The sequence below is a fragment of the Chelonia mydas genome, chromosome 8 (assembly GCF_015237465.2).
Source record: "Chelonia mydas isolate rCheMyd1 chromosome 8, rCheMyd1.pri.v2, whole genome shotgun sequence".
NCBI lineage: Eukaryota > Metazoa > Chordata > Testudines > Cheloniidae > Chelonia > Chelonia mydas.
In genome coordinates this window covers 35,306,502-35,317,559 of record NC_057854.1, presented here as the reverse complement: position 1 = coordinate 35,317,559, position 11,058 = coordinate 35,306,502, and the positions used below count along the sequence as shown (strand labels likewise).

At 47.7% G+C, this 11,058-nt stretch overlaps 1 long non-coding RNA gene across 1 annotated transcript; it reads left to right on the top strand.

The window, feature by feature from the left end:
- The first annotated feature begins 1,863 nt into the window (after positions 1-1,863).
- Positions 1,864-10,742, top strand: LOC122461458. The gene is made up of 4 exons (XR_006283365.1): positions 1,864-2,005; positions 7,439-7,605; positions 7,951-8,010; positions 10,113-10,742. It is a non-coding gene; the product is annotated as an uncharacterized LOC122461458 (long non-coding RNA).
- Positions 10,743-11,058: the final 316 nt, after the last annotated feature.

Sequence of the window (11,058 nt, the reverse complement as noted above, 5' to 3'; positions counted from 1 at the left end):
TGATGCTTTCCTTGGCAGAGATGCAGCATATATTTGAACCTTCCTTTTCAGCCTGAACTGAATGAATTCAGAACAAATCAGTTGCTTGGTGAATCTCACCTGTTTGTGGTCCATCTGCAAAGAGGTTGCAACTTTCTCATTATTGCAAACTGTTTCACAATCTTTCCTGAGTTTCTTTTACTCTCTGGCTTGCTGTTGGAGCTTTGTTCTGCTTGGTCACAGAAGCTACATCTGGTTTCATTTCTGAGCATAATTTTTTTGCAAATGCTGGCGAAAGGTGAATCTGCAACTTGCTTTCCATCAGTTCTTGAGTAAGAGAGTGTAAAATGTACTTTGTGTGAGCATTTGTACTAATAAAGTCCTCAGTGTGAATGTGCACAGAATGGAAACACTTAAGGGACAACACAGCTGACATGAACTTGTTTAAACATAGGAGTAGATATTTGTGGACTCTTTTTGTATAGCTCTATTTTTAACTAAGAGAGGGAGCCTATTTCCAGCCACCTTAACCTCTTCAATTTTTTTTATGAGAGGCTACTCAGTGAATTTAGCAAGCTTTGTCCTTGTCTTTAGTTCCACTCCTTTCCCCTTCACCCCAAGATCAAGGGCAGAGGCAAATATTTCACAGTACATTTATTTCCTTCACTAACCCTTTGTTAAATTGTCCTTCTGCTTAGATAATTTCACCAATCCCATTCCTTAAAAGTACATGCAACCCACTGGTCACTGGGAGCTACACATCCCCCTCTGTACCTATCCACAAAGATATGCACTTGTCCACAGCTATGGAGCCTTGGCTATAGCTACGCACGCTCTAGAGACTCTTGTTCAACCATCGCAGACAAACAGGGTGGGGTTTCTTGAGGGACAAGGAAAGTGAATCAGGAAAAATATGGGCCCCCTTTCCTTGTGGGCTCAGAGCCAGTGTTATGGGTGTGAGCCCACATATGCTGCACACATCCACCTCCTTCCTCTCCTTCTTTAACCCCATTAGGGACCATGATAGGGAAAACATTGGATTTTGTTTTTCATATATCTTTAAAAATTAGTTTAAACTAATCCAACTCTTATGATTACTGCATGACATCACTATAGGGCAGAGTTAAGGTTTTTAGGATGCCTTACATGCATTACCTGCCTTAACATATTTGGATTTTTTTTTCCAGAGTAACCTGAACTCTGAATTTCCTGGGTTGGCAGTTGTTGGTTTGGGATCATTACAACATCCCTCCAATGTTATTTTACCCTGTCACAGGCTGCCTGGACCTTTAAGGCAAGCTTGGCACAGCCTTGCCTGTGAGCAGACAGCTATCCCCCAGCTGAGTGCGTGGGTAACTGGACTATAATGAGTGAGGCCTGCTATGGGGGAAACCAGAGAGATGACTGCTTAAACAGAGCTGTGAACTCAGTCAAAGGAAGCAGACCCAAGAAAGGGGAGTGAGGGAAGGTTCCCTGTCTGGGAGGGGCCTGGGGAAGTCCAGCTGAAGAAACCCAAAGGGAGCAGGTCAGGTTCCTGTCAGGTAGGGTTACCAGATGTCCCCATTTTATACAGACAGTTCCGATTTTGGGGGCTCTTTCTTTTATAGGCACTTATTACCACCCACCCCTGTCCCTATTTTTTACACTTGTTATCTGGTCACCCTACTGTCAGGGGGTGGGATGGGGGCTTGTAAGGAGCTGGAAGTTCCCTGAGAGAAGCTGCCAGAGTCCCCTTGGAGGGAGGCAGTGGGGAAAACCTACTGGGAGGAAACAGCGTAGGAGAAGCTCTGCAGGGGCTGGGAATAGGGGTCGAGGAGCAGAGAACTTCAAAGGAATTATTAGGTTAGAGATTTATTTTGACCTTTGGTCACCCCAAAAGGGAACTGAACTTTCCAGTGACCTGGCTGGAGGCCAGAAGACTCAGACAGAACCAGGCCATTGAGGAGCCAAGGAAGTATCCACCAGGGGAAGCTAGAGGTGAAGTCCCCTGCAACATTGCACCCTCCCAGGAGGGGGTGCTATTATGGTAAGAGCAACTGCTTACATACCCCTAAGGAGGAGCTAAGAATACAGATCAGTAACTTCACTGTTTTTTGTCTGGGAATTTAATCCAACTCCCCTATAGTGGGGTAATAAGACTTCAAAGGACTTTCTCCCTGTCATCCTAAGATCTTTTCTTACTCCGTCTCCTCCATGACTCTGCTCTATTCAACACAAACTTCCCTGTTTGATTTGTTTTCTGCACACCTATTAGCCGACATGAAATGGCACTTTCAGTTTATTGACCCAGTCGGCTCAAAGACCCAAATCGCTCACAATGTGTTTGCTTTGCTCCTTGTAATTTCCTGCAGCTCTTGCCTGGCCATCAGCAAGCTTGGAGATCTTCCTTTGAGACTTGTCTAGATCAGTTTGACATGCCACAGGACAAACAAAAGGAGCCGAAACACACCAGAAAGAATGGAAGGGGATTAGAAAAGAACAACAAGAATGACTGGGGAATGGAGGGAGGGTGGCTTAAAAGAACTACAGCTGGTGGTTGGACAAGAAAGGGTAGTGACGGCCAAAGGTGGCTATTTCAAGGGTGTCAGCAGCCGCCTGGAAGGAGAGGAATAGTTTAGGGTTATTCAAAGGGAGCTAACTAGGGAGGGTGGGATGCAGCAGAGCAATGGGAAAACACTGGCTTACTAATTATTAATCAGAGCAATTGTCCATCAAGTGAGTCTCTGTTGGTAGAACAGTCTCCCAAGGGAGGTGGCAGAACACCTTTACCTGAAATATTGAACACCAGGCTAGACAAAGCGCTAGGAAATATGCCAGCGGGACCGATCCTGCCCTGGCTGAGCCAATGGAACGCTTCCACTTCTAACAGCTCTGAGTCAGACCACCTCAGTGCCACGAACAAGGCCCTTTTTAGCTAGAGAAGTTCCACTGGGTGGTCACCCTTTGTTTCTCTCTGATCTCACAAGTTCTCCCTCCCTCCCCCCCCGCCACACACTGTAATGGCTCATCACTAGGGTCTCTAATCTTGGAGACTAACCTGTTTTCTGCTAATACAGTGGATTATGCATGGCTGTATTTCCCCTGTCTGCCATGGCAGACATTACAAAAGAACCCCTAAAGTTAAATAAGCAAGCCCTTCCCCCTCATTAAATCATGTATCCTGTCTACTTACATTAGGCTTTCTGAGGCATACCCTCACTAGATCCAGGCTCTGTTTACGCCACTCAAGCATCGTCCATACTAGCTGTTCTGTATGCGGGGACACTGGGGCATTTTCAGCCGGGATGCAGACAAAAGAAGAAGACTGCAGAGCCTTAGTTGCTAATGGAGTGATTCAGTGTGAATAATTAGAGAGGCTTTTGTAGCTAATTGGATCTGAGCTGTACTAGATATCTAGTGCAGGAGAACGGTTTGACCCACCCTGCCCTCCCCAAGATGGCCAAACAGGCCTTAAAATAAACCATATCCTGCTATCCCCATATTCACCTCCCTTCTGTTTATAGTCTTCATTCTCCTCCCTCCCTCCAATCAGCCTGCTCCCTCACCGTGGCCCAGCTCCTATAAGGACCTGCTGTGGCTGCTAAATTAACCTTGTGGCACCCTCAGTCGTTTTCCACAGATGAACTGTGTCTGCTTGACACCTGGCTTGACTGGGGGGTTTCCTGGCTCTCTAGAGTTTCCCCTATGTGGAGCACAGTGCCCTTCCAACCTGCAGCCACCAGCTGCAGACTTTTCTTTTGTGATAAGTTGCTGTTTACTTTCAGCTCTCTTTTTGTACAAGCAGGGAAATGAACTATTTGTAGGGGCAGGTCGTGCTTCACCACATGCATCCCAGGTAGGGCTGAGATCAGCGGAGGCACCTGCTGGCAGGCCCAGATATATAATCATGGCCCAGGTGGGAGGCAAGGCTGTAGATGCAAGGCATGCTCCGAGGAGAGCTCTTGACTCTGGATCTCACTCCCTCCAGTGGTTTGATCAGAACTAGGGTTTGTCATAGTCTCTGCTACTAGGCTCAGAGCAGCCAGCCAAGGCTTTGGCTAGTCTAATGTGGTCTATTCCTCCTTCTTCCCTTTTCTATTTATATTAATCTTTCACCCAAAGGCTGGGCATTTGACACATTCTTAAAATAAAATGTACACGATGGGCAAATTCCCTAGTCACTGGAGTCTGTGTGGCTATGGGGACCCTGAACCTCACACGCTATCCAACGGCATTTCCACTCGGTGGCCAGTAGTAGTTTTGTTATTGGCATATATGACTCTCACCACTGTGTACAAGTGAATATCATTGAATGACACAGAATCAGTAGCCTCCAGCTGCAGGAGAGCTCCCATCCACTGGACATCTTCCCCCCCCCCCCGCCCCCCACCACCCACCACCACAAAAAAATAAATAAACAGACCAGATGTAAACAGCTGTATGTGCTCTCTGCTTGGGATGGTGCTGGGGAAAGCTGCCTGCCAGAGATGTCAGCTGCTAGGACAAGTAGGAAGGCAACATCAGGAAGAAGGACATGCAGCCACCCGACTTTAGGAAAGGCAAAAATAGACCATCCTGCTAGAAAGTAGGACAAGCCTACCCAGAATAGGACATCTGGTCACCACAGCGGGCGCAGCATCTGAGTATCTCCGAGACAGCTTCTCTGTACACACAGCTATCACTTGGGGTGGGAAGCAGTGATGGGAAACGGGGTGGAGAAAAAGCAGCGTAAGGCTTTAATGGTAAAATGTTGTTGTGCTTTTCAAGTTTACTGGAATGTTGACATCTCTACTGACGCAAAGTTTACCTCTGCTGCTGGCCGGCAAATTGTCTGTCGGGTAGAAGTGATTTCCTATACCCTGCATGCAGTCTGTTGTGCAGAGCAGCAGCTCCATTCAGCACAATCCCCTTTGCACACCTCTGTGTGTCCTGTCCCGTCCCGGCCAATCTTCATCACATGATAAAGATCCTGGACCCTAGAATAAATGTTGTCTAATGGTTAGTTGTGGCAGAGCTAGGCTTAGAGCCCAGCTCTGCCATAGAATCACTGTGAGACCTTGGACAAGTCACTTAACCACTCTGTGCCTCAGTGTCCCCATCAGTAAAATGCAGGTGATAGTACTTCAGTGCCTCGGGGGAGTGAGTAAGACTGAGATTAATGTTTGTTAAGTGTTTTAAGACCCTTTTGATACAGTAGCCCAGATCCTGAGCTGGTGTAAAGCAGCCCAGCTTCACTGTAGTCCATGGAGCTAAGTTGAGTGAAACCAGCTGAAGAGCTGATTTCAAAGTGCAAAATGTGTGAATGAGTGATGGGGGCTTAGTGCTGCATTCATGTTCAGAGGCATTGCAGTGAACCAGCCATGGGTTGTACCTTCTTTCTTCTTCAATACACTCGTAAAGTAGCCAGGAGGTTTTAATTAAGACAAACTACCATAGCCACCAGAAGAGCTCAACTAGGATTTGAATCTGCGATCTTTCATCTCCTAAGCACAAATTTTACCATCGCAGTAGCAAAACACTTGCTAGCTTGTGCTTTGCCTCTCTGTAACTTAGGCCAGCAGGATGCTCTCCAGAACTCCCACAATTGTAGCAAGGGTTAATCTGGCTCCTCTCACACCCAAGTGCCCCATGACACTCAGTGCTCATCTTGTGTGTTCTTCTTTCAAAGGCAAGTGTAAATCAAATCTCTAGTATTAACTCAGTATTGCAAAAACATCCTTATTTTCAACATGACTGCAAGGGCTTGTCTGCTATCTGAACCTACAGCAACATAGTCCATTCCCCTGATAGGGATATGGACTAATTTGATTTTTTTTTCTCCTGTGAAATGGTGGCTATGAATTAAATATCAGGCAGCATGAGGAATACTATTATCTATTGTGGAATGTACAGTACATCCACAACCTGCCTCTCACTCCAAGCCCTCTAAAGAAAAGACACAATCCACGCTGCACAGTACACTACATTGGGATGGTTAAATGGCTAATGCAGTGTGACTCCAAAAGAAATACCTTAGGATAGGACTTCATGCATCTTGTATTACAGTGTTACTCAAAACCTACTTAATTACAGTGTGGTATTAGCTGACTTTGTGCCTATACACTCTAGAGTACGGCACAATGTGACAGTAAGCAAGGCGAGACTCGAGAGCTAATATTCCATCAAGAGGAAAGTTGTATTGCTCAGAGCAGCCAGCTGTTTTCAGTGGATAGTGTTTAATCTGAATGTCCCCATATCTTTCATCACATGGGTGTATTTTTAGGGGACTAGATGTGCCAGATGTCTCTGACTGACGGAGCATCTTGCTGAGTGCCTCTCCAAGAGTCGGACAAGGGTAAGGAATAGCTAATTGGGACTCAGCTTAGGGAAAACGGAGAAGATGCCTACAGGGTGCGGAAGCAATGACAGATTACACGAGTTGAGGCTCTGACCCATAAACTGACTGCGCTCAAGCCCAAGACCGGACAGGGACCAGAATTTCCATTCCCCAGGAAATTCTCACCTTTTAAAACAAAAAATGTTGTTCAGAACCAGAACAAAAAGCTAAAATTTCAAAATTTCCCATGAAATGAAAATTCCAAAAACCTTTTGATTTGGGACCACTGAAATGTGTTGTTCCGAAACTGTGTCCTTTTTTGATTTTTGTTTTGACTTCAATAGGACTTAATATTAACTAATGGAAATATGTTAAATGTATTTCCGATAGAAGAGTCAAAACAATCTTTATCAAAAGAAACACTACAACTTTTCCAACACAAAAATTTGGTTAAAATTGACATGTTCCTTCAAAACTTTTCAATTAAGCTACATTTTTGGAGGGAAAGCTGTTCTGTCAAAAAGTTTTCAACCAGCTCCAGTTGACAGCAGCTGATGATCTGCCCCTATACATCACATGCCTGATTTAAGGGTTTATGTCCCCATTTGTTATGCTGGTTCTCAACTAAGGATCTTGTTGGATCCTCACATGTTGCTGGAGCACTTATCTTCTCTTGGCAAGATGGTCTTGGCTATTTCCTGTGGATACAAGGGGCTGAGCACACTCACCCACGCCTTTGTAACTCAGGGGTGAACTACATTGGGTTCACTTTAAGGCCACTTGTAAAGTGCAGCCAGCACAGAATGTCTGTCTATAAAGAATGTTTCATATAGGGTATGTAGCTGTTATGGTCTTGTTTTCTATGTACTGCACCTTTAAATTTCTTAGTATTGGTGCAGCTTGTTCCAAATGAGACACACACACACAGCTCTCTTGTGAAGACTTGACCTTGATTCTATCTTGTTTTAGATCCCATCCTCGTTGCTGGAATTCTTGTTAGGATTTTCCCTGCACAAGGAGTAACTTTACTCTTTTGGTCTGGGTAGAGATACAGCCCTGGTAATATGGAAAAGCTTGTGGCACCCAAAGCTCAGCACTGCAACCAGATTTTAAAAGGCACAGCATGTTCGGCTAAAGGCTCCTGCACCCTATTTTATATTGCAGAAACAAGAGAATAGAACAGTGAGCAGTTTGCCAGGCAGTGGCCTGGGGCAGGAAACACAGGAAGAAATGTGCAGGTCCTCCAAATTCAGGAACTTTCACTTCCACAGAGCTCTGTGGAAAACTGTCATCTTCCATGTCACTACAGAGAAGAGAGAAGTCTTCACAGGGTAAGCCGTGGGCTGTTCGCCTGATCTGCAGAAAGCTGTCTCCAGCAGCAGCATGGGTGTCAGCATGGGTGTCTATCATTCACCTTAATGAGGTGTTAACATCTGGGACTCCTTGGTGGCTGTTTGGTGCAACACTGCAATGGGCAGTTTTAAAATAACACTGGGCCAACTCTGGAGCTCCTGACATAGGCAAGTAGTTCCATTGATTTCACGGTGAAGGAAAGCAGGATTTAGCCCGCTGGTTTTCCAGAAAAACGTCTTCAGAGGAACTTTCCCACCACATTGACCTTGGTGGAAAGAGAGACAGATTCTCAGACCACTCCTTGGAATTTCTCCTTCCTCCAGCAATTGACTCTTGTGGTGGCTGACCCGGTGCACACTGAAGTTAATGGAGTGCCTTGGAAGGTATGTCAAAACTAGGGTTGCTTTTAAATGTCAGATTAACTAATTGCCAGTTAACTCAGGGTAGTTAACATGTTTGTATGGCAAGTGTGCACACTCCCCAAACACTTGATCCAGGTGACAAAAGTTTGTGCTTTAGGTAGAGAACATTTATCATGTGGAACAAATTTCGCTATGGCCTTGTCATCACAAGGGAAAAAGGTGTGTTCACTTGTGCTAGCTAATGTGTGGTAAGTAACATGAGGTAAAACCCCAGTGAAGGCAAGGCAGAGTGCAGTTCTAACATGAGTTAGCAGGTCAAAATAAACTCTAAGGCCTGAAGTTAGGTCAATCCAGCTACATTGCTCCCTGAGCAGTGTATCCATACCCACCTAACTCCGGTGTAGACAGTGCTAGGTCAATGGAAGAAATTCTTCCATCAGCCTCACTACCGCCTCTCAGGGAGGTGGATTGCCTATGCTGATGATTGAGAATGTAGCAAAGAAATCTTTCCTCCCAACCGTTTGTCAGGCCTCTGAATTTAATAGGTATTACCACAACACCAAAGATTTTTTTAAACAGTCTGACTAAGGCCTTGCCTACACAAGTGTTTTTTCAGTATAAGCTAAGGTATGACTGTAAACTGATAGTTACACTGCTATAACTCTCCATGTAAATGTTCTGGTATAAACTGGCTTTTCTTCTGTTTAGCATATGTCACTTGGGAAGTGGTTAAAGGTAAATGGAAGAAAAGCCAGTCTTATATTAGAGTTAGGGTTGCCACCCATCTGGATTTTACCCGGACAGTCTGGGCCTTGATCTGAGTCCAGGTGCCATTTAGGCTTGCCAGGTGCCTGGTTTTTGACTAGAAAGTCCAGTCAAAAGGGGGACCTGGTAGTACACCTGACCTGACACCAACAGTCCGGTTACCGCGGGGACAGAGGAGGCACTGGGTCATTAACCCATGCCAGCCCCTGCTCTGCTGGGGCTGCCTCTTGCCTGCAGGCAGGCTCCTTGTCAGGCTGCAGCAGCTCCTGTCCCAGCCCCGGAATGGAGGGAGCCCAGCTAGGGAGGGGAAGGGAGGTGGAGACGATCCAGTGAGTGACAGGGGCAGGGTGGGGAAGCGAGGAACCGGGGTGGGGCCTTGAGGAAGAAGCAGAGAAGGGGTGGGGCCTGGGGGAAGGGGCTGGGCAGGGTCAAGGTCTCAGGGGTCCAGTTACCAGCAATTAGAAAGTTGGCAACCCTAACCAGAGTGTCTTCATGGGGTGTTTCAGGGGCGGCAGGTTTATATAATTTTTGGTGGTGCCCAGAACGGGTCCAAGTCCTGCCCCCACCCCACCTGCCTTGTAAGCAGATATATTTTTTTAAAATAATGTAAAAATGGTCTGGAGACAGTAAGCCTTTTAGAGTTTCCCTATATTGCACAATGTGGGGGTTTGAGGGGGGATGAGGGCTCTGGCTGGGGGTGCGGGCTCTGGGGTGGGATTGGGGATGAGGGGTTTGGGAGGGGCTCAGGGCTAGGGCAGAGTGTTGGGATGCGGGGGGTGAGGTCTACATGATAGGTCCGGGGATGAGGGCTTCACTGTACAGCAGGGGACTCAGGGTGGGGCAAAGAGTTGGGGTGCAGAGGTGTGAGGGCTCTGGCTGGGGGTCTGGGCTCTGGGGTGGGGCAGGGCTGGGAATGAGGAGTTTGGGGTGCAGGCAGGCTTCCCCGGGGCTGGAGCCAGAGAGGAGGACTACACAGTCCTCCCAGCCCACTCCCCCAGCAGCACACTCACCCAGCATGGTGCATATGCTCCTAGGGGCCAGGCCCCTCTCAGGTCCAGGAAGCCCCCTTGCCTCCACTGTGGTGGGTGCCGGGGGGGGTCAGAAGGCTGCCATCACATGGGACCTCGTCCCCTGCTGCAGCCTGCTGGCCCTCACCATAGCCTCAAGGGGGATGGGGCTCCCCCTTGCCCAGAATGGGGCAGGAGTGGTGGCTGCGGGCAGGTAGGCGGGCACAGATCACATGGTTGGACACTCACCCAAGCCCCAGCAGCTGCTTAGGTGAGGTCCAGACTCCGGGGGAGGGAAAGGCCGGGGGAGCTGGGGCTGCCAATCATGTGTGTGCCTTCTCCCCTCCTCAGGTGCAGCAGCTGCCTCAGCCTGCCAGTGGCACTGCTCTTGTGTTGTCGGCAGCAGCAGTGGGCGGCGACGAGGGAGCGCAGTGCAGAGCCGCAGGGCAGCCACCCGCTTGAGACAGGGACACTCCGGGCCGGGGGAGAGACCCGGCTCTGAACACTGGTGGAGCTGGGCCACCGGGCCCTGAATATTCCTGGAGCCTGGCCACCATAGGCCCATATAACTCATCACCCCTGGGGAGTTTTACCACTATAATTATACCTGTCTAACTACATCTAACACAAAACTCTGTGCTGATGAAGCCTAAAAACAATCCCTTCCTATTAGTTGTCCATAGAGTTTTCCTAGAGTAGCAGGGTAGATTAGATCTGCATTTCTATTTGAAGAAAATCAGGAAAAAAAATTGTTTCCGGCTTCCTTTCTGCATAATAATAAAGCAAACAGAGACACTCTTTGGATTTCTTTTGCTGGTCAGCTTTATAGAGGGCAGCAGGACTACAGGTGTAGTGAAAGTCATAGGCGCCAACTCGGTGGGTGCTCCAAATAGTGGATGCTCAGCACCTACCAGACACCCATCCATCAGCTGTTTGGCAGGCCAAATCAGTCGCTTGGTGGCAGGCAGAGGGAGGCAGGAAGAGGTGGCATGAGGGTGGGGCCTTGGGGCAGAGTGCACCCACCCAGAAAAAAGAAAGTCAGCATTCGTGCTGAAGGTGACCTCGGGCATTTTTTAGTCAGAGGTGATCGTGTTATTTAGCGGGGAGAGAAGGGGGGAAACATCACCACAACCAAAAGATAAGCTCTCCATATGGAAGTTTCTCCTTGGCTCCAGCAACACTCACCCGACCCAGCCCCAAGGTTTTATTTGTAATGTAGCTATATCCTCATTCCAACCAATGGGCCTGATTATCTGTTGCTCTGCATCTTTGTGCAAGGTTACCTGTACTTTGCGCT